This window comes from Phyllobates terribilis, unplaced genomic scaffold (genome assembly GCF_046119375.1).
Source record: "Phyllobates terribilis strain yellow unplaced genomic scaffold, ASM4611937v1 Scaffold_2__4_contigs__length_985480577, whole genome shotgun sequence".
Lineage (NCBI taxonomy): Eukaryota > Metazoa > Chordata > Amphibia > Anura > Dendrobatidae > Phyllobates > Phyllobates terribilis.
The window spans coordinates 267,058,313-267,083,100 of NW_027362762.1; positions in this window are offsets into that span (position 1 = coordinate 267,058,313).

The window sequence follows — 24,788 nt, forward strand, 5'->3', positions numbered from 1 at the left end:
TTCAATATTAAAACAGAGTGACAGAGTGGGCAGCAATGTGAGTAGTTTATTCTTACCTCAGCACCTCTATTATCTACAGAATTAGATCAGATAGACATGGTGGGCAGCAGTATGAACAGCTCTTTCTTTCTTCAACACTCCAAGTATCTTCAATATTAGATCATATAGGGTGGACAGCAATGTAATTAGCCTCTTCTTACCTCAGCAGTCCTAGTATCTGTAGTATTAGATCAGGTAGACAGTGTGGGCAGTAGTATAAGCAGCCACTTCTTACCTCAGCACCTTGGTATCTCCTGTATTAGATCAGATAGACAGGGCGGACAGCAGTGTGTGTGGCCTCTTCTTACCTAAGTACTTCTGGTAACTCCACTATTGGTGTAGAAAAACAGGGTGAACAGCAGTGTGAGCAGCCTCTTTTTACCTTAGCACCTCTAGTATTAAATCAGATATAGAGGGTGGACAACAGTATGAGCAACTTTTTCTTACCACAGCTCCCCTAGTATCATCAGTATTAGATCAGACAGTGTGGACAGCAATGCGAGCAGCCCTTTATCGCCTCAGCACTCCTACAGTATTATCTTTAGTATTTGATCAGTTAGACAGGGTGGGCAACAGTATGAGCGACCTCTCACTTCAGCACTCCTGATATTTCCAGTATTAGATCAGATATACAGGGTGGATGGTACTGTGAGCAGCCTCTTCTTACCTCAGTACCTTGGTATCTTCAGTATTAGATCAGATACACAGGGTGGACAGCTGTTTGAGTGACCTCTTCTTACCTCAGTATTTTTGGTATCTCTAGTATTGGCTTATAAAGACAGGGTGGACAGCAGTGCAAGCAGCCTCTTTGAACCTCAGCAGCCCTAATATTGATTCAGAATATCCAGCATAACAAGATGATGGCCATTTAAATGTACATTAGTGAGTAACATAATAGAAATAACAAGTGTGATTTGCTAACTAAATACATTTAGTAATTTAATTAAAATGTCATTTTTTTTTTACATTTTTTGTTTCCTATTCTCAGAGAACACCTTGAAAACAGATGAGAACCTGAGTTACTTATATATTTGTAAGTGCCACGAAATCATATACACAATTAAGTGGACAATTACTATGAGATAATATGGCTTTAAAATGTCTGCAATTATAAAAAAAAAACAGAACATTGTAGTGTCTCACGACAATTAACAGCTTCTGTAGTTTTTCCTGGTTGTCTTTCACTCAGTCCAAACTCATCATTGTATATTACTAGTTAACATATATGTATACTAATTTACATAAGAATACACACAGTTTAGTAAATTCTGTATTAAAAAAAATTTACAAAATCTTAAAAAAGAATAGACCATAAAACACTGAAAAAAAAATATTTTCATCGAGTTGACTACCTATTTTCACTGCTGAATAAGTAATATACAAAATGAATCATATTTAGTACATCCTACATTGTGAGATTTAGAAATTTCTATAATGTTTATCAACTAAATAACAATTTACTCATCTAAGGCTAGGGTCACACAACCTGTTTTCTCTCATCAGAGAAAATCGGTCCCAATATGCTAATCACACTCTAATCAGACTCTGATCAAAATGTGATCCGATTTTCCTGAATGTGGAGAATAAAAAAAAACTTCTCCATTCTGTGACTCCTTGAAAATTGGATCACACATTTTTTCCCAAGATCCATAGACTTAAATGGCCAAGTGTGATGCGATTATCGGTGGCAAATCATGCATGCTGTGATTTTTTTGTTCCGACCACTCAGTTTGAGGAAAAAAAATCAGATGAGCACGGCCTCATTGAATAACATTAGTCCGAGTGGGATCCAATTTTTTAACGGATCACGCATTGACTGAAACTACAGTCATCTGCATGAGCCCTAACACAGAGCCTGATTCATTATCAAATTTGTGCCTGTTTTTTGTTGCGTTTTTGTGTTTTGAATCGTTTTTTTGTTTGCACCATAATTATGCTTCCATTTGCAACTCTTTGGAAGGCTGTTTTTATAAATGTGATTGATTCATTTATGACTTTTTGAAAAGTCACAAAATTTGTTGCAAATATATCCCAGTCCACCACTGGAGGTAATTTATGTAGCCAGATATTTCTGTGTAATTTTTGCACCATTTTGCAGAATATGCAACTTTTTGTGCTAAAATGTTGCAAAAAAGATTAAAGATAAATACAAAGACCAGTTTTTACTTTCACCAAACGTCATGAACTGCTTGCAATGAATGGCAATGAATACCACAAGACAAAAAGAATAGTAACTTAAAAACCCCCCATAAATGATAAATCGGAACCATAGTGTAGTTATTTCTTCATAACATTTATATCTTTCCACTCATTTATGTGTGATAAACAAAAAAGGAAAAACAACAATCTTTTTGATCGGATTCCCATCAGGACTTTGAACTCTGTGAAGGGATAGTACTGCTGTACAGGTGTTTCCTGTTAGGTCACAAGCACTCCAGAACACGTGTTTGCATTGCTGCTCCCATCTGGACAGAAATATGGCAGGAGTCTGAATACGTCCAAATAATGTAATATGAACCCAGGATAAACAGAGTTACAAAAATAGAAGAGGGACCTGTTTATTGAATTATTGACCTTATGTTCATACCTTCCTATGAACTGAAAGAACTTTTGACATTTCTGTTATATTATTGCTATAAAATTTTTGACCCGTAGATGAATTGGCAACAAGCTCCCTACAATTTTAGATGTCTCCTCTATTATTGAATATTGTACTTGAAAAGATTTGGATACATGACCATTTACTTACTGCCTATGAATATGAATGCTATTTACAATAGAATAGACTGACAACTTTGTAATGGTGTCTCAGGATCAGAAATAATTAGGGTACATAAAATAAATGGCTTAAAATACTTCATTAATCTCCTGCTACTCCAGTGCTTCATGCAAGTCTCTATTTTTATTATTATTCTCTGCAACTGTCATGTGCTGTCTAGGGATTTTACTGCTGCAGCCAATCACTGACCTTAGTAGTGACTACTGGCATGTATGGTGACAGACTACTGAAACCAGTGATTGGCTGCAGAGGTCATGTGGATACAACTGCTGGAGGAAAGTAAACCAAGACCAACATGGAAAAGAGAAGTTATGCTAAGGCAGCAGAGAAATTATGGCATTTGCTCCCTGTAGCCTATTTTCTGCCAATCCAGGAAACTCCTTAAAGACACATGTATATATATAGTATATGCAATGCCTTGAAAAAGTATTCATACCCCGGGAATTCATCCCCTTTTCAAATTTTTTCACGTTACCCCCACAAACTTAATTGTATTTTATTGAGATTTTATGCGATCCACTATAACAATGTGTTGCTATATAAGAGCTAAAGCCAGTAATGAAATGACACTTGCAAGGGAGACCAAAACCAATAAAAAATATTTTTGGGGGTATGTCAAAAGCAAAAGAAAATTCAAAGATGCTATAGGATTTTTACAGGATGAAAATGATTACGTCGTCAAAAATGATGTTGAGAAGGCCGAACATTTAAATTCCTATTTTGCATCTTTGTTCTCTAAGAAAGCAAATGTAACATCAACTGATCTTCACTGTGCTATTGAAGGAATTAAAAAAATCCACACTATCTATAAACAGAGAGATGGTGAGGGAACACTTAGCTAATTTAAATTAATTTAAGTATCCTGGTCCAAATAAATTATATCTTAGGGTAGTGAAAGAGATAGAAGAGGAAATTGCAGAACCACAAGCCAGAATTTGTGATAATTCCTGAAGAAGAGGAGAAGTCCCAGAAGATTGGAGAAGGGCAAATGTTGTCTGTCATAGAAATTATTAAAAAATCTCTCTCTACCTCTGAAATCCCTCTCATTCTTCCACCCTCCCCTATACCATCTGTCAGAGTAGAAGAGCTCACCATCTAAGGAGCTATTGCTTTTCAAATGGCAGTCCACACAAGAAGTGGCAAGTTCAATTATCCAGGCTTATTACCATACCAAATGGACCTCCTGGTAGAGAGACATGGGTGACGAATAGACCCTTTTGAACATATGGGCCAGAGATTGAAAGAGACGAGCAAACAACAAAGGGAATCTACCTCAGTCCGTACAATAGCCGGAACATTGTCATTTGCACATGTGTTGAATCTCTAGTCTCTTAGGCACTGACATGAAATATGGAAGTTCTGTAATTCCAATTGAGATATGACACATTTTTAGCGGCGGGACAAACTGGGGAACAGATGCATATTTTTCCGTATCTGTGCGCCCCGCTGGGGAACTGTAACGCAAGAGGGCAAACATGACCAACAGCAGTTATGTAATGTTTGGTCTCTAAGGAGAGGTAAAATCACAATAAAAAATATGGCATTAGTGGCTAACTTCTGCGATCAACCAGCAAGGAGTTATCACAGAAATTAGAAATGTAATAAAACCATGAAGGGTGGAGACCAGCCCACGTGAGGTCATCACAGGGGAGTGTATGGGCAGGGCCCCCCTTTGGCATAAAAGATCAAGCTGAATATGGGTCTATACTTATGCCGTGAGATACATATTTGTGTAAGCATGGATCCCGTTCCATAAGGCTAGAATTGGAGTGCTTCCCTCCAGCCAAACTGAATCGTCTCTGCGATTGGTCTAGTAGGTTTCTTCTGTTAATCCCTTTTATTTTGTGTAACTGTGTATGCTGTATTGTCTTGTCCCCATTTGTAAAATCTTTTGTATATTTTTTCATAAACACTGCCTCCCTTTGTATTAAATATAAAATTCAATAGCTCTGTTTCTTATGTTCTGTAATCATTCCTCCCCCGAAGCCATATACGCTACCAGAAAGCAAGCGTCCAATCAGGTCTGTATTGGATTTTATATCTTTTAAAAAACGAAATTGATTGGTGGTGGCAGCGAATAATCTTAATTGAGTTATCGTGAAGCTGGCAATGCTCGTACGGGGGCATATACACATATTCCATGCGCTGGAATTCAGAATTGTGTGCGCCATACGTTCACTGCTCGCTTGCCGATAGCTAAGTAGTGAGTAATTGGGATCGTGCGTGTGCAAATCCCTGACAAATTGGTGGCAGCGGTGGGATATTGTATGATCTCACCGATGTCTCCCTGACAAATTGGTGGCAAGCGGTGGGATATTACAGAACAGCAGTGGCTGGATTAAGCAATCATTCCTGTCACTGAAAACTTGCATGGTTCCTGCGAGAACTAACTCTGTGCAAAGTTTTAAGGAATCAGACTTATTTTTTTTATATTTTTTTTATCTGGGACATTATTGTACATGTAGCAGTTGCATCCCTCCCTTTCTCTTGTTTTTCTGTCCTATCTTTTGTTTGGCAATGATGACTACTAGTGATGAGCGAGCACTAAAATGCTCGGGTTATCGAAGCTTGGGTCGAGCACATTGGAATACTCGGGTGCTCGACCTGAGCAACGAGACCAATGTAAGTCTATGGGAAACTCGAGCATTTTTCTGGCGGCCCCCCCCCCGGCGGTCTGCAGAAGGTCAAAAATTGCCCAAATCGATGGGAACAGTGCTCAATTAAACATCAGGCAGGCAGAATATATAGGCAGACAGGCAGGCAGGGTATATAGGAGGGTGCATGAAAAATATAGCAGGGCACTCAGAACACACTACTGTAGTGCCCTCCGATTTTCATGCACTCATCTCTTTAAAAAAGCCATCTGGCAATTCATCAGTGGCATACACCGGTACCTGACAATTTAGAACAGAAAGAATAGAGCATCACACATAGATTAGATAGATAGAAACATGTCAGTCACATATATAATAAGTACAGTGACAGTGTTGGTTAGTGTACTTGTTATTTAGTGTTAAAATAAAGGATGTATTAAAAAAAAAATATAGTGTTTTTGTCTCTTTAAAAAAGCCGGCCGGCAATTCATCAGCGGCATACATCGAGGCCCGACAATTTAGAACGGAAAGAATAGAGCATCACACATAGATTAGATAGAAACATGTCAGTCACATATATAATGAGTACAGTGACAGTGTTGGTTACTGTACTTGTCATTTAGTGTTAAAATAAAGGATTTATTAAAAAAAAAATTGGCGTGGGGTACCGGTAATTTTAGTATCTAGCGGAGGTTAAGCAGACGGCTGGGGCAGATGTTTGAAGCCTGGGAAGGGGGTAATACCCACGGAGCTTCCTAAACTACTAATATCAGCCCCCAGCTGAATACCTAGCCTTTACTAGCTATTAAAATGGGGGATCCCAAAATGACGTGGTGTCCCCCCTATTTAAATAGCTAGCAAAGGCTAGGCAGACAGCTGGGGGCTAATATTAATAGCCCAGGAAGGGTGCCATTCCCCCCCCCCCCTCCCAGGCTAGAAATACCAGCCGTCAGCTGCCCCAGAAATGGCGCATCCATAGGATGTGCCAATTCTGGTACTTAGCCTCACTCTTCCCACTGCCCTGTAGCGGTGACAGTGGGATAATAGGTCTGGGGTTGATGTCAGCTTATAATGCCAGCTGACATCAAGCCCAGGTTAGTAATGGAGAGGCGTCTATAAGACACCCCCATTACTAACCCCATAGTGAAATTTAAAAAATACACAAACACCCAGAATAAAGTCCTTTAGTCCTTTAATTGAAATAAAGACACAATTCTTTAATGTTCTAAATTAAACTCTACCTACCGTCATGCCCATTCCAGCTGAAGCCAATGTCTCCTGCAATAAAAGTAAAATAATAAACCAACCTCATCATTACCTTTCCATGGTTCCCAGGACGGCTTCAGTTCTGCTACATTGACATGACAGGCTGGATCGCAGCAGAACACTGCCATCCAGCTTGCCATGCCGCAGACACTGAGAAGCTCCTCAGTGTCTGGCTATGACGGCATCCAGACCACCATGGCTGTGACATTACAGTGAGTGGCAGACAATCCCTGCATGATTGGTGCTCTAAATAGCGCCAAACATGCAGGGAGGGGACCCAAGCTCCCGCCCGAGCATCTCGAAAGTACTCGGCGAGCTCCGAGCATATCGAGTACTGAGATGCTCGGGCAGTACCGAGCACTGGTGAGCATGCTCACTCATCACTAATGACTACGCGTGGAGTGCCCTGGTATCACTAGCAGTCAAAGGACGCTGTCACTGCCCTCTGTGAGCTGGGACAGATTGACCCCACGTGCAAAACCAAGGTACAAATGATTGCTGAACTGTTGCAAGGTGCCACAGAGCAAGTCCGACAGCAGAGCCCTGATGATGGGATGGCTAGCCAAGGACCGGACGGCGCTGCTGCAGGGGTCACACCAGTGATTTCCAGCCATACCCGCAGCTAGGGTAGTGTGGACCCATACCTGCAGATGACCTTGGAGCAGCTCACCGCTGACCATCATGAGGGACGACTGCAGCTGTTCCTGAAATTCCAGGAGCGAGCAGAGAAATAGGCCCAAACTGACCGGGAGGCTGCTGAGCGATGGGGCCAAGCTGACAGAGAGGCACCTGAGTGACAGGCCCGAGATAAGCGTCTGTACCAGCTGGAGCTAGCCCATATTCAGAAGGAGCCATCTCCCACATAGACCCGTGAGTCCAACAGTGCCAACAGCTTTAAACCCAATTCTGAGCATTTTCCTGTAATGGAAAAAGGACGGGGACTTGGACATACTGTATTTCGGCAAGGATTTGAAAAAGCCTACAGACGGTACCAGCAGCCTGAGGACCAGTGGGCCAGATATTTAACTCCAGGGCTCAGAGATAAAGCTCTGGAGGTGTTTGCTTCTCTCCCTCGAGACCAGGATGGAGACTACGAGGCCATCAAGAAGGCCTTGATATTAAAAGTACCAGGAGACTCCGGAGGTTTACCGGAAAAAGTTCAGAGCCCTCCAGAGTGGACTACATGACAGCTATGGTGATGTGGTGGATGGGCTCAGGACCAACTTTGAGCAGTGGGTCCAAGTACTGTCGGTCACCACCTTCAAGGACCTGAAAGATCTGATGGTAAAGGATCAGTTTCTTCATCTTTGCCCTGTGGAAGTGCGACAGTTTGTGCTGGACCGGGAGCCAGAGGAAGCCGCCAAAGCAACCCAGATCGCAGATTTGTTTGAGGCCAACCACACACCAGAGGTGCGGAAGTCAGCCATCACCAGCTGGAAAGGGGGTAAGCCAACAACCACCCCCAGTGTTCCAGCCAGCCTCCCCTCAGCGGGTCCTGCCCCATCTTCCAGCACCCAGCCTGCATTTGACTCCCGTAGGTGTTATATTTGTGACCAAACAGGTCACACCAGCCTTATCTGCCCGGAGAGGTGTGGCACCCCAGGAGTCCGGTTGCCACAGTGGCATTGCCTCCCTCACAAGGGGGTGATGCCATGCCTGGAAGCAAGGAGGGGTCCCCTAATCAGGTTTTGCTAGCATGTCATGCAACACTTCCTGGCTGCAGACCAGCAAGGGGAGCTCCTCGCCTTAGCAACAGGGATCTGGAGGCGGGGTTAGTTAGTGTGAGGAGAGCAGACAGGAGTTGAAGTCAGGATTCAGCCGCTGCCACTGTAATGCCGTTATCAATGACGTATATACCAGGGGCGGCATGGTTGCCCCAGTACTCAGGGGAGTCGCACACCCTGAACGACTTTGAGGAGAGACTGCACAGTTGTTTAAAGTGTACCCCCTGTCTGAGGAGCAAAAAGTCAGCATCCTCATAGGCAGTTAATCGGTGCAGCCCAGAGAGAGGTGAAGTCCTGGCAGGGCAGGGAGAAAGGCACTGTCAAGGAAATACTGGCCCGGTTGAAGGATACCTTTGACACCCGCACCACAGCAGAAATTAAAATGAAGTTCTACGGGTGCAAACAAAGGGTGCAGGACAGTGTATGGGACAATGCTCTAAACCTGCAGGAGGCGCTGCAGGCCATTAAACTTGTGTACGCCGACAGTGTGCAAGATGAGGACAGATTGCTAACTGAGCAGTTTATTGTGGGGCTCCTGTCTAATGCTCACCGGACACAGCTGCGCATTATGGCTCTGCAAAACCCTGATCTGGACTTTGCGCAATTTAAAGACCGAGCCATCCGGGTGCTGCGAGAACCTACCCCAGGCGGCACTGCATCCCTCCGGCGTCCAGCTATCACATACCACCAGGAGGTGGCATCCTTTCCCCCAGCACCTGTGGAGGCTGACGCGCAGACTCTAGACAATGACCCGTCTGCAGACCTACACCTTCAGGTCCAGGAGCTGACCAAAAGTGTGGCTACACTAAATAAAACCGTGCAGGCCATGCAAGTGTCTCCAAAGGAAAAGATCCAGCTGGCTTCCAGTCCAGATGATGTCCCGTGGCGACGACAGAGAAGAATTCCACCGACCAGAGGTAGGAACAGCGATCGCTACGACCAGGACGGACAACCCATCTGCCGCTGCTGTCAAAAGGCGGGGCACTACGCAAGATTCTGTAATTTAAACGAGCAACCCCTGGGGCAGAGGGCCAACCCCCAGGAATAAGACAACCTGGCCCACAAAGCTGGCGAGACAAGTACGTGAGAGGACGACCGGTCCTGCCTGTCGTGCTTGATGGCATTCCGATGAACACACTTCTGGACACTGGGTCCCAGGTGACAACGATGCCATATATCCTTTATAAACAATACTGGGCTGATTCAGACATTACCCGCCGTCCAGATGAACATCTTAACATCTGTGCCAGCAATGGTCAGCCCTTGCCTCAGGTGGGGTATAAAGAGGTGACCATAAAAGTTGGCCGAGTAGAACTGCCATCACAAGGAATGATTATTGTTGATATTGATCGCCGAGAAAGTCATCCTATGATAACTATAGGCACCAATGTGATAGAGAATTGTCTTGGGGAAATTATTCTTTTGTTGCAGCAGGTGGCAGAGACTGCCAGTTCCAGTCAGCAGCGAGTTCTGCAGAAGTAAATCAGAGCCCTGATGAAAAGACAACAGGTAGAGCTGTCTGGTGGAGAAGTCGGCAGTGTCAGGATGAGTGATCCATTCCCCATTGCAATGCCCCCTAGGAGGGAAATGTTAATATGGTGTCAGGCAACAATAGGTCTCAGGGGTCAAGATTATCAGGCCCTGGTAGAACCCGTGTACTCTGATAGTAGGCCAACCATCTTGACAGCCAGGGGGGTAGTTGATGTCTGCAAGGGGAGAGTACCGATATGCATCCTGAATTGTGGGGAGAAAGAAGTCCATTTACCCCGGTATGCTACCCTTGCTAAGCTGTTCACTGTCAGTAACAATGCAATAAAGGCAGTGGAACACTTGCCTCCATCCAAACCGGTGGAGGATAACGGCTCCAAGGGGCAGATGGAGGATTGGTGTCAGAAGCTACAAGTAGGCACTAACTCCAGCCCTTTGCACCAAAAGCATGGAGTATACCGGGTGGTCCAAGAATATGAGCGAGTCTTCAGCAAGCACCCACTAGACTTTGGGCAGGTAAAAGGGGTCCAACATCATATCCCCACAGGAGATCATCTGCCCATTAAAGAGAAGTACCGGCCTATACCCCCAGCTCACTATCAATGTGGCAAAGAAATGTTACGGGAGATGAAGGAGGCTGGGGTGATCAGAGATAGTTGTAGCCACTGGGCAGCTCCATTAGTTCTCGTGAGAAAGAAAGATGGTACAATGAGAATGTGTGTTGATTACAGGCAGATTAACCGCATTACACATAAGGACGCCTACCCATTACCCAGAATTGAGGAATCATTAGCTGCACTAAGATCTGCTAATTATTTCTCCACTTTGGATCTCACCAGTGGGTACCTGCAGGTTCCTGTGGCAGAGGTGGACAGAGAAAAGGCTACATTTACAACACCAATGGGCCTCAGCGAGTTCAACTGCATGCCATTCGGGCTCTGCAATGCCCCAGGAACCTTCCAGCGGTTAATGGAGTGTTGCCTAGGACACAAAAACTTCGAAACTGTCCTGCTGTACCTAGATGATGTAATTGTCTACTCAAAGACATATGAAGACCACCTGGAGCATCTGGCCGAGGTGTTCGAAGCCCTATCTGGTTATGGCCTGAAAGTAAAGCCGTCCAAGTGCCACCTGTTGAAGCCCAAGGTGCAGTACCTAGGTCATGTGGTAAGCGCCGAGGGTGTAGCACCAGACCCTGAAAAAGTCACCGTGATCAAGGACTGGCCAAGACCCTCCACTATTAAGGAAGTGTGGCAGTTCCTCGGGCTGGTAGGCTACTACAGGAGATTCATCAAGGGTTTCACCAAGATAGCGGCACCCATGCAGGACCTCTTAGTGGGCCAGTCTAAAAAAGTCAAGAACCCGAAACCTCCGTTCAAATGGGGTAAACCAGAAGACGAATCTTTCACTCGACTGAAAATGGCTCTTACTGGAGACGAAGTCCTGGCCTACCCCGACTATGGCCAACCCTTTATACTTCATACTGATGCCATCAACGTCGGATTGGGAGAGGTGCTGTCCCAGGTACAGCAAGTCAGAGAGAGAGTGATTGCCTATGCCAGCAGGAAGCTCCGGCCCATGGAAAGGAACCCAGACAACTATAGTTCATTCAAGTTGGAGTTTTTAGCCATAGTCTGGGCTGTAACAGAGCGCTTCAAACATTACCTCGTCTCCTCCAGATTTACAGTCTTCACAGATAACAACCCGCTGAAGCACCTGGAGACTGCGAAGCTTGGTGCCCTCGAGCAACAATGGATGGCCCGACTTTCTAACTACAAGTTTACCATCAAGTATCGGAGTATCGGACGGGGCATAAAAACACAAATGCTAATGCACTGTCCAGGATGCCCAACTTGCCAGATGGGGGAGAAGACCCAGAAGATCTGGAGGAGATAGAGCTACCCGCTTTCCATCGTCACGGGTTGACCCAGTGCTCCCACTGTGTGAGGGACAAGCACTCCACCAGCAGAGAGGCCACGTTCAACCCATTGCCCCATCATGGATGGACAGAGACGCAGGATAGCGACCCAAGCTGACTCGCACCCTGATCAAGATGCTTCACAGGAGACCCATCAGTTGTGGAAGGGGAAGGGCAAACTGTTCATCTACAAGGGAAAGCTGTGTCGAAGAAGTATCAACTCCCGGACACACAAACTGGTCTGGCAGGTGGTAGTCCCGAGGCGGGATGCGCCAATGATCTTAGAAGCGTACCACGATGGAGCAGGACACTTCGGGTGGAAGAAGTTGGAAGTCCTGCTATGTGAGCGATTCTACTGGGTTGGCATGAGGAAAGCAATCAAGAGATGGTGTCGAGAATGTAGTCCATGCCACCTGAGACGGAAAGACCGTGATAGCCAGAGGGCTCCCCTGCAGCCCATAATCACCAAGCAACCACTTGAACTGGTAGCCTTGAATCACGTGAAGCTAGCCCCAAGCCGGTCAGGCTATGTCTACGCTCTCACCATAGTAGACCACTACTCCCGGTTCTTGGTAGTAGTGCCAGTGAAGGACCAGACGGCTCAGAAGGCAGCAAAAGCATTCCAACAGCACTTTTGTCTCCCGCACGGTTACCCTGAACGGGTGCTCACCGACCAAGGTCCAGCCTTAGAAGGAGAGGTGTTCCAGGAATTCTGTAACTTGTACGGCTGCAAGAAAATAAGGACGACGCCATATCGTCCCCAGACCAACGGGTTGTGTGAGAAGATGAACCAGGTGGTAATAGACCTGTTGAAGACTTTGCCCCTTGAATAACGTAGCCTGTGGCCAGAGAGGTTACCAGATTTGGTGGACCTATATAACCACATCCCGGTGAACTCCACCAACTGTATACACGCTTACCTGATGAGAGCAAGACCTGGTAAGCTACCCATTGACTTAGACATGGGAGTTTTAACACCAGAGACAACATCACCAGATGCAGATTGGGATACAGAGCGGCAGCAACAACACCGCAAGGTGCAAGAGTGTGTGGAGAGAAGTTTGTCCCAGGTGAGACAGAAGCAGGAGAAAACTTACAATCAGCATGCACCTGCAGTTCCGTTGTCACCTGGAGAATAAGTACTCAAAAGGAAGAGACGAGTCCATAAATTAGATGACCAGTGGGAGGATGAGCCATACACCGTCCTACCCTCAAATTACGATAACACCAAAGTGTGCCTCATCAGTAAAGATGAGGGGAAACTTCAGCAGCAGTCTCAAGAGACTACTTGAAGATATGCCCAGAACAGTTGAAACACATAGAAGACCAAGACAGCCCTCAGCCCACAGAAGAGGTGGAAGAAACGGTCCAGACAGTCCTTGGAGCATTTCCTCGGTCTTGTACGCAGCTGAACAGAGCAATTGTGGTACCGGTCCTGACCTTTCTCCAAGCGGCCTCACCCGAAGCTGCAGAGACTCCAGAACATCTGGAGGACCAATCGGCCTCAGAGACAGATGCTTCATCAGCAGCAGATCAGGAGAATCTACCCTCTGCTAGCAGTGAACCTTTCGTACCCAGGGTGAGTCAAAGAATTCGAAGGAGATTACCCAGCCTACCGGTGTTACCTCAAACTGCCCGTAGTGTAGTTCACACTGAACCCACCACACCAGGGATAGACACTAGGGACATGGGTAGGTTAGTGACAACAAATGTACTACATAGATCGACCCGGAGTACTAAAGATCAGCTCCCTGTCCGCTGGAGGAACTAAAATGTAAGAGAACTAAAGAGTATGTTATAAATAGTAGTAATCGTTAAATAATGCTAGATATATATATTTGTTAAATTTATGGACAATTGGACCACAGGACTAGGTGTGGTCAGAACAATGTTGGATATAGTTACTAATTGGCCTAGAAAATAAACCGCAGGCATGGCTGAAGACCAGTCCCACCGAAAGAGTGCCCTGAAGCCACGCCCAGGGACGATACACAAAGTGGGTTAATGCGGTTCCCACCAGCCAAATTGCAGTTACCCGGATTGTGGTGTAGAGACTAAGCGCCGCAGTGACTGCTGTACATTTTTGTTGGGTTTTTTGTAATTTTTAATTTTGTAAACTGTTTGTAATATGAATTGTTATTGTTGATTGTTAACTTTAAAAATGTATCCTCAGTCCAGGAGTACTGAAGTTAACTAGGGGGGAATATGGCACCCCAGGAGTCCGGTTGCCACAGTGGCATTGCCTCCCTCACAAGGGGGTGATGCCATGGCTGGAAGGAAGGAGGGGTCCCCTAATCAGGTTTTGCTAGCATGCAACACTTCCTGGCTCCAGACCAGCAAGGGGAGCTCCTCCAATTAGCAACTGGGATCTGGAGGTGGGGTTAGTTAGTGTGAGGAGAGCAGACAGGAGTTGAAGTCAGGACGTTGACGAGGAAGGACCTAGGGAGTGGAGCTGCACGGCAGTTCACCCCAGGGGAACCGCAGAAGAGCCGGATACCAGAGTCCAAATTTGTGGGGCACCAAAGGCCCAGCAGCAGAAACTGGAGGCAGGATACTGCAGGTCTCTTGGCCCCATCAGACACCGAGAGGCTCAGCAGCACAATAGGGCCCAGCACCGCCACGTGGGAGCGACACTCCAGGAAGGTCCGAGCTGCCTGCCATACGAGTAAGCACAAAGACGTTTTGCTCAGGGACGAGGTCCGTAGCATAGCTACAAGCAGCAGGGCCAAAGAGGTAGCGCAAAAGGGAAGGCCTACAACTCCACCTGGCTAGGTGGATCCCCCAACTTGCTTCCAGGCCGCCCAGACCTCTACTACCAGCTAGTACCCGTGCCCCGGTCTGCCTAACCACCGCAAGTAAAGATAAGAGGAAACTGCCATTAAGTTGTGGACTGATTATTAACTGTGTCATCCTCTGCACTACACCATAACAGCAACGTCTACACTGCCCTGGAGCTAAGCTCTACCTGTGGAGAACTAAACCAACTCTGCTGCATTAACAACAGCTCCAGAGAACCTGCTCTGCAGCGGTGGCTCCCTTTAGCCGCATACCACAGGTGGCGTCACGAACTGTATATAAAAACTATAAATCCCCTCTAAATATCTCCTTTTATTGACTGCCCTGGGTCACGGACCGGGTCACCGCCACTGTGACATCTCTCCTAGCAATGACCGACCCGGAACCGAGAACCCCACGGCCCAGGGGGCGCATCAGATGCAGAAGATGAACCCCACACCTGAGGTCCCAGGCCCTACTGAAGCCATTCTTTGTGGGTGGGGCGGTCGGCAGGGCCCGGGAGAATTTACAACCGGTTACGATGAGCAACAACATTACTGCCGGGCTTAAGGACACTGGAGCGGAATGTACGCTCATCCACCCTGAGTTCGTGTTACTGGAAGAACTCATTCCTGGGAAGACCCTGAGTGTCACCAGGTTTGAGGGTGTTCACCTCCCATACCGATGGCACTGGTTTTCCTCAACTGGGGTGCGGGGAGGGGGTTAAGGGAAGACGGAGTGTCAGAGAATCTCCCCACTAATATGCTATTGGGGACTGATCTGGGACGGTTGGTTGCCCGATAGATTCCTGACAACCCTCCCAGATCTGATATGTCATGTGTTGCAACTGTCAATAATGTCAATGTGATGCATAATAAAAATGTGTGCTGTGGTAAAAGGGAACTCAGCCACCTCACACCATGGGGTGATGTTGCTGAGGATCACCTAAAGCGAGACTGTATAAGTGCTATGGACTATGGGAGCAGGCACAGAGACCAGGGAGTAGGTCATCCCGTGCAGCTGATCAGTGTCATGATGGACGGTGAAAAGGTCGTTGATAGCTGCCCCATGATTAGCATGGTTCCAGAGTTAACGGGAAAGGATGGGGAGAAACACGGGGATCATGAGGAATGTGGTCCCATGCAGCTGACCAGTGTCACGCCATATGGTTACGTGGTCGGTGGTTGCTGCCCCATAGTGAGTGCAACTCCCAATGTAACGATGAGGGCAGGAAAGGTAGGCCCCACAACCGGGCAAGGTAAGGAAAATGTGTGTCCCACTGTCCGTCAGGAGTATGGGAAGAAATTACCCATAGCCTGTTGGGGAGTAGGAGAAATGTACCCCGAACTGTTCAGGGTGATCGGAAAGCTGGATCCCCAGTCGGTCAGGGTAGTGGGCGAGTTGGGTCCACAGCATTTTGGAATAACAGGAAAAGGTGGTTATCCCCTGGAGTTACAGCCTATATAGCCACTGTCACCTGTGGCCGGGGAGCCCAGAACGCAGGTCGCGCCCTTCCTTCTGGACCCTCCTCATGCCACAGGATAACAGGGCCATTGACTTGCCCAAGACAGGTCCCAGAGGGTTCCTTTGAGGTTTGGGCCTTAGCATCGGTTCTGGCTACCTCCAGCCAGGGGTCCAAAACTGGTCTGGTGACACTGAGTAGCCCCCCGGAGAAGCCCATCTCCGAACCACTGAAAGAGAGGGTGTTATGGGATCCTGGAAGGATGGCCCACAAGGTAGGCTTAAGGGGCGATCTGTAAATCGGCCCCTACGCTACCTTAAAGAGGGGGGAGATGTCATAGAAAATATTAAAAAATCTCTGTCCCTCTGAAATCCCTCTCACTCTTCCACCCTCCCCTATACCATCTGTCAGAGTAGAAGAGCTCGTAATCTAAGGAGCTATTTCTATGCAAATGGCAGTCCACACAAGAAGTGGCAAACTCAATTATCCAGGCTAATTACCATACCAAATGGACCTCCTGGTAGAGAGACATGGGTGACGAATAGACCCCTTTAAACATATGGGCTAGAGATTGAAAAGGACGAGGAAACAACTCATTAAGGCTTCAAAGGGAATCTATCTCACTCCATACAATAGCCTGGACATTCTCATTTGCACATGTGATGAATCTCTAGTCACTTAGGCACCGAGATGAAATATGGAATATCGGAAGTTCTATAATTCCGATTGTGATGGGACACATATTTTTAGTGGTGGGACTAACTGGGGAACAGATGCATATTTTTTCGTACCTGTGCGCCCCACCGGTGAGCTGTAATGAAAGAGGGCAAACATGACCAACAGAAGATATGTAATGTTTGGTCTCTAAGGTGAGGTAAAATCGCAATAAAAAATATGGCATCACTTGCTAACTTCTGCGATCAACAAGCGAGGAGTCGTCACAGAAATTAGAAATGTAATAAAACCTTGAAGGGCAGAGATCAACCTATGTGACGTCATCACAGGGGAGTGTGTGGGCAGGGCCCCACTTTGGCATAAAATATAAAACTGAATATGGGTCTATACTCATGCTGGGAGATACATATTTGTGTAAGCATGGGTCCCGTTCCGTAAGGGCCAGAATTGGAGTGCTTCCCTCCAGCCAAACTGAATCGTCTCTGCGATCGGTCTAGTAAGTTTCTTCTGTTATTCCCTTTTATTTTGTATAACTGTATATGCTGTATTGTCTTGTTCCCATTTGTAAAATCTTTTGTATATTTTTGTCATAAACACTGCCTCCCTTTGGATTAAATATAAAATTGAATAGCTCTGTTTCTTATGTTCTGTAATCATTCCTCCCCATATACGCTACCAGAAAGCAGGCGTCCAATCAGGCTTGTATTGGATTTTATATCTTTTAAAAAGCAAAACTGATTGGTGGTGGCAGCGTTTAATCTTAATTGGGTTATTGTGAAGCTGGCAGTGATCGTACGAGGCATATACACATATTCCATGTGCTGGAATTCTGAGGTGTGTGCGCCATACGCTCACTGCTCACTTGCCGATAGCTGCGTAGTGAGTAATCAGGATCGTGCGGGTGGGAATCCCTGACAAATTGGTGGCAGCGGTGTGATATTGTATGACCTCGCCGGTGTTTCCCTGACATTGTCCCTATCTTCAAAAAAGGAAAGAAGATGGAGCCAGGAAATTACAGGGCAGTGAGCCTTACTTCTATACCAGGAAAGATCTTTGAACAAATGATTAAACAGCATGTATGTAAGTACTTGGATATGATTACAGTTATTAACCAGAGCCAGCATGGGTTTGTCGCAAACAAGTCATAACAGACTAATCTAATTTCTTTCTATGATGGAATCACTGACTGTGTGGATCAGGGAAATATAGTAGATATAGTATACCTCGACTTCAGCAAAGCATTTGATAAAGTATCTCACACTATCCTAATTGAAAAAATGACCAAGTATGGGATTGACAAGGCTACAGGTAGTATTCAGAAGGATCTAGATAAGCTTGAACAATGGGCAGGGAGAATACAGTATGGTAGAAAGGTATTTAACAGGGAGAAATGCAAGATTCTACATCTGGGCAAGAAAAACGAAAATTACATTTACAGAATGGGAGGAACAGAACTAAGCAACAGCACGTGTGAAAAAGACTTGGGTATACTAATAGTACACAGACTGCACATGAGTCAACAGTGTGATGCAACAGCAAAAAAGGAAAACACAGTTCTGGGATGTATTAAGAGAAGCATAGCGTCTAGATCACATGAAGTAATTATCCCCCTTTACTCCTCTTTGGTCAGACCTCATCTGAAATAATGTGTCCAGTTCTGGGCACCACATCTTAAAAAAGACATTGAAAAACTAGAGCTAGTTCAGAGAAGAGAACCACTGGGTTTGTGAGCAGACTGCAAACTATGTCCTACCAGGAACGGTTAAACGATCTGGGAGTGTTTAGCTTGCAAAAGAGAAGTCTAAGAGGAGACTTAATTGCTGTCTACAAATATCTGAAGGGATGTCACAGTGTAGAGGGATCGTCCTTATTCTCATTTGCACATGGAAACACGAGAAGAAATGGAAAGAAACTGAAAGGGAAAAGATACAGTTTAGATATTATAAAAAACTTTTTGACAATGAGGGTGATCAATGAGTGGAATACGTTTCCATGAGAGGTGGTGCGTTCTCCTTCAATAGACATCTTCAAACAGAGGTTGGTCAGGCATCTGTCTGCGACAGTTTAGTGAATCCTGCATTGAGCAGGGGGTTGGACACGATGACCCTGGAGGTCGCTTCAACTCTAACATTCTATGATTCTATGATTTTAAAGTAGCAAGAATTTCTGGAGTGTAATGGAAATAAAATACAATTTTCAAATTATTTGAAAAATATTAATCTGAAAATTGTGACTTACATTTGTATTCAGCCCCCCTAAGTTAATACTTTATAAGACCATCCTTCGCTGCAATTACTGCTACAAGAGGTATGTCTCTACCAGCTTTGCATGTCTAGAGACTGAAAATTTTGCCCATTCTCCTTTGCAAAGTAGCTCTATCTCAGTGAGATTGGATGGAGAGTGTTTGTGAATGGCAATTTTCAAGTCTTGTTGCAGATTCTCAATGGGATTTAGGTCTGGACCTTGAGTGGGCCATTCAAACACACACACACACGTGTATATATATATATATATATATATATATATATATATATATATATATAGTTTTAGCATTTTAGCTGCTTGCCAAAATATATTAAAGATATAATTACATAATCAATATGGGCTTAAAGAGTAGACACTTTAATTTGAGGGTATTCACACCATATCTGGAGTAAGGGTTTAGGATTTACAGATATTTAATATGTAGCTGCATCTTTTCAAGAGACCAAAAGTAATTAGACAGTTTTCTTATAAGCTCTTTAATAGGCTGAATGGGCTATTCTCTCATTAATCCATCATTAGATAAGGATAAGGAGGTGAAAAGTCTGGGGCACATTCCATGTGTGGCATTTGTGTTTGGAAGCTGTTGCTATAAACCAACAACATGCAGTGAAAAAGCAGCTCTCAATGGAAGTGAAACAGACCATCATTAGGCTGAAAAAAAGAAGAAATCCATCAGATAGCATAAATGTAAGGAGTGAACAAATCAACAGTTTGGTACATTCTGCCAAAAAAATAGCACACTGGTGAGCTTGGGAATTCAAGAGAAGGCTTCATGACAGCAAATACAGAGGGTTCACCACAAGGTGCAAACAAAAAATAGCCTTAAAAATAGGAATGTCAGATTAGACTTTGCCCAAAAAAATCTAAAGAAGCCTGACCAGTTCTGGAAAAGCATTCTTTGGACAAATGAAACTAAGATCAACCTGTACCAGCATGATGAGAAGTAGAAAGTATGGAGAAGGCTTGGAACAACTCATGATCCAAAGCACAGCACATCCTCTGTAAAACATGGTGGAGGCAGTGTGATGGTATGGGAATGCATGGCTTCCAATGGCACTGGGTCACTAGCATTTATTGATGATGTGACTAAAGACATATGCAGCCAGGTGAATTCTGAAGTGTGCAGGGCTATACTTTCTGCTCAGTTTCAAACAAATGAAGCAAGGTTAATTGGACGGCGCTTCACAGTACAGATGGACAATGACCAAAAACATACTGCGAGACCAACACAGGAGTTTTTTAAGGCAAATAAGTGAAATATTTTGCAATGGTTGAGTCAATCACCAGATCTCAACACCATCAAACATGAATTTCATATACTTAAGACAAACCTTAAGGCAGAAAGACCCACAAACAAGCAACAACTGAAGTCAGCTGCAGTAAAGGCCTGGCAAAGCATCACAAAGGAGGAAACTCAGCGTTTGGTGAAGTCCATGGTTTTCAGACCTTAGGCAGTCAGAGCCTGCAAAGGTTTCTCTACAGAGTATTAAAAATGAACATTTTATTTTCGGTAAAATTAATTTGTTCAAGTACTTTTGAGCCCCTGAATTGAGGAGGCTTTGTAGAAAAATGGATGCAATTCCTAAACATTTCACATTTTTGTTCAACCCTTTTAGTTAAACCTAAAAGTCTGCACTTCAATTGCATCTCAGCTGTTTAATTTCAAATAAAAAATAGTGGCATGCAAAGCTCAAATCACAAAGAACTGGTCACTGTACAAATATTTCTGGACCTAACAGTATAAGTATGTAAATCTAAATCTATCTATATATATATATATATATATATATATATATATATATATATACAGTGGGGAAAATAAGTATTTGATTCCTTGCTGTTTTTGTAAGTTTGCCCACTGACAAAGACATGAACAGTCTATAATTTTAAGGGTAGGTTAATTTTAACATTGAGAGATAGAATATGAAAAAAAAGTCAAGAAAATCACATTGTATAAATTAGATAAATTTATTTGCATTTTGCAGTGAGAAATAAGTATTTGATCCCTCTGGCAAACAACACTTAATGCTTGGTGGCAAAACCCTGGTTGGCAAGCATAGCAGTCAGAAGCTTTTTGCAGTTGATGATGAGGTTTGCGCACATGTCAGGAGGAACTTTGGTCCACTCCTCTTTGCAGATCATCTCTAAATCATTAAGATTTTGGGGCTGTCGCTTGGCAACTCAGAGCTTCAACTCCCTCCATAAGTTTTCTATGGGATTAAGGTCTGGAGACTAGCTAGGCCACTCCATGACCTTAATGTGCTTCTTTTTGAGCCACTCCTTTGTTGCCTTGGCTGTATGTTTTGGGTCATTGCCTTGCTGTACCCATTTTTAATGCCCTGAAGGAGGGAAGGAGGTTGTCACTCAGGATTTTACAGTACATGGCTCCATCCATTCTCCCATTGATGCGGTAAAGTAGTCCTGTGCCCATAGCAGAGAAACAACCCTAAAACATAATGTTTCCTCCATGCTTGACAGTGGGGACAGTGTTCTTTGGGTCATAGGCAGCATTTCTCTTCCTCCAAACACGGCAAGTTGAGTTAATGCCAAAGAGCTCAATTTTTGTCTCATCTGACCACAGCATCTTCTCCCAATAACTCACAGAATCATCCAGGTGTTCATTGGCAAACTTCAGATGGGCCTGTACATGTGCCTTCTTGAGCAGGGGGACCTTGCGGGCACTGTAGGATTTTAAACCTTTAAGGCGTAATGTGTTGCCAATGGTTTTCTTGGTGACTGTGGTCTTAGCTGCCTTGAGATTAACAATATTTCCCCTTGTAGTTTTAGGCTGATCTCCCACCTTCCTCATGATCAAGGATACCCCACGAGGTGAGATTTTGCATGGTGCCCCTGATCGATGTCGATTGACAGTCATTTTCTATTTCTTCCATTTTCTTACTATTGCACTCCTCACTATTTACTATTTTGTCTCCTTCTCACCCAGCGTGTTACTTATGGTTTTGTAGCCAATTCCAGCTTTGTGCAGGTCTATGATCTTGTCCCTGACATCCTTAAAAAGCTCTTTGGTCTTGCCCATGTTGTAGATGTTAGAGTCTGACTTATTAATTGAGTCTGTGGACGGGAGTCTTTTATACAGGTGACTGTCTGTATAAAAGACTCCTGTGGAAGTCTTTAACCCCTTTACTACCCAAGGTGGTTTGCACGTTAATGACCAGGCCAATTTTTACAATTCTGACCACTGTCACTTTATGAGGTAATTACTCTGTAACGCTTCAACGGATCCCCCTGATTCTGAGATTGTTTTTTTCGTGACATATTGTATTTCATGATTGTGGTAAAATTTATTCGATACAACTTGCGTTTGTTTGTTAAAAAAAATGGAAATTTGGCGAAAATTTTGAAAATTTAGCAATTTTCAAAATTTGAATTTTTATGCCCTTAAATCAGAGAGATATGTCACACAAAATAGTTAATAAATAACATTTCCCACATGTCTACTTTACATCAGCACAATTTTGGAACCAAAACTTTTTTTTTTTGGGAGCTATAACGTATAAGCTATACCCAAAAGTGACATCATTCTAAAAACTGCACCCCTCATGGTGCTCAAAACCATATTCAAGAAGTTAATTAACCCTTCAGGTGCTTCACAGGAATTTTCAGAATGTGGAAGAAAAAAATTAACATTTAACTTCTCACAAAATGTTAATTTAGACCCAAATTTTTTATATTTTCGCAGGGGTAACAGGACAAAATAAACCCCAAAATTTGTTGTGCAATTTCCCCTGAGCATGCAGATACCCCATTTGTGGGGAAAAAACATTGTTTGGGCATGCAGCAAGCTTCGGAAGGGAAGAAGCGCCATTTGACTTTTTGAATGCAAAATTTGCTTGAACGATTAGCGGACGCCATGTTGCGTTTGGGGAGCCTCTGATGTTCCTAAACAGTAGAAACCCCCCACAAGTGACACCATTTTGGAAACTAGACCCCTCAGGGAATTTATCTAGATTTGTGGTGAGCACCTTGAACCCCCAGGTGCTTTACAGAAGTTTATAACATTTAGCCGTAAAAATACAATTTTCACATTTTTCCTACAAAAATGTTTTTCAGCCCCCAATTTTTCATTTTCATAGGGGTAACAGGAGAAATTGCACCATGCAGTTTGTTGTGCAATTTCTCCTAAGTAAGCAGATACCCCATATGTGGGGGAAAACCACTGTTTGGGCACACGGCAGGGTTCGGAAGGGAAGGCGTGCCATTTGACTTTTTGAATGTAAAATTTGCTTGAATAATTACCGGATGCCACGTTGCATTTGGGGAGCCCCTGATGTGCCTAAACAGTGGAAACCCCCCACAAGTGACATTTTGGAAACTAGACCCCTCAGGGAACTTATCTAGATGTGTGGTGAGCACCTTTAACCCCCAGGTGCTTCACAGAAGTTTAGAACATTGAGCCGTAAAAATAACATTTTCACATTTTTTCAACAAAAATGTTTTTCAGCCCCCAATTTTGCATTTTCACAAGGGTAACAGGTTGTGTTTTGGGAGTCCCTGATGTGCCTAAGTAGTGGAAACCATCCCACCCTCCCCCCAGTGACTCGCCATTTTGGAAACAAGAACCCTCTGTGAACTTATCTAGATGTGTGGTGAGCACCCTGAACCCCCAATTGCTTTACAGAAGTTTATAACATGGAGCCATGAAAATAAAAAAAATCAAACTTTTTCCACAAAAATATTTTAGCCCCCATTTTTTTTTTCACAAGGGTAAGAGGAGAAAATAGACTCCAAAAACTTTTGTGCAATTTCTCCTGAGTACGCCAATACCCCATATGTGGGGAAAATACAGTGTTTGGGCGCATGGCAGGGTTCAGAAGGGAAGGAGCACTGTGTAACTTTTTGAACGCTAAATTGGTTGGAATTGAGAACAGACGCCATGTCGCGTTTGGATAGCCCTTGATGTGCCTAAATAGTGGAAACCCCCCACAAGTGACCCCATTTTGGAAACTACACCCCTCAAGGATTTTATAAAGGGGTATAGTCAACATTTTGAACCCAGAGGTACGACACAGAATTTTATAACATTAGGTCATCATATTGAATAAGCGGTCATTAGTCTTGAGCGTAAGTGCTCGCTGCTGGAGTTTGCATCAGGTAGTCAGGTATGCACCATGTATCGCGCGTGCTCTATTGACATGCTTGAGTCCCCGCCCGCATGTTTCACGGCTATTAGACACCCAAAAAAAACATGCGGAGATCGCTTGTGCATGGCAGGCAATCCCCGAAAGGATTTTTTGGAGGTGAAGCATTTAGGGCCGAGACTCGAGCATGTCACTCGAACACCCGCGATAATCAGTGCATACCCGAGCACCAGATGCAAACTCAAGTAGCGAGCACTTGCGCTCAACATTAATCGCCATATCTTCATCTTTTTTTTTTTAACTTTTGAAAAAAATCCCATCCCAAGCACAACCCTAACCCTGGCAGAATCCTAACCCTAGAGTTCATTTTTTACGCCGTTCCTCGTGCGGTATAAGTGATTAGACGACTTTATTCTTCGGGTCCATGAAATTACACCGATACCAGAATCATATCAGGTTTTTATGATTGACAGCTGTCACACACTAAAAGACGCATTTTTTTGCAAAATCAAGTTTTTGCATTGCCACATTTTGAGAGCTATAATTTTTCCATATTTCGGCCGACAGAGTCATGTGATGGCTTGTTTTTTGCGGGATGAGTTGACATTTTTACTGGTACCATTTTCAGGCACGTGACATTTTTTGATCGCTTTCTATTTCGATTTTTGGGAGGCGGAATAAACAAAAACCAACAATTCAGGAGT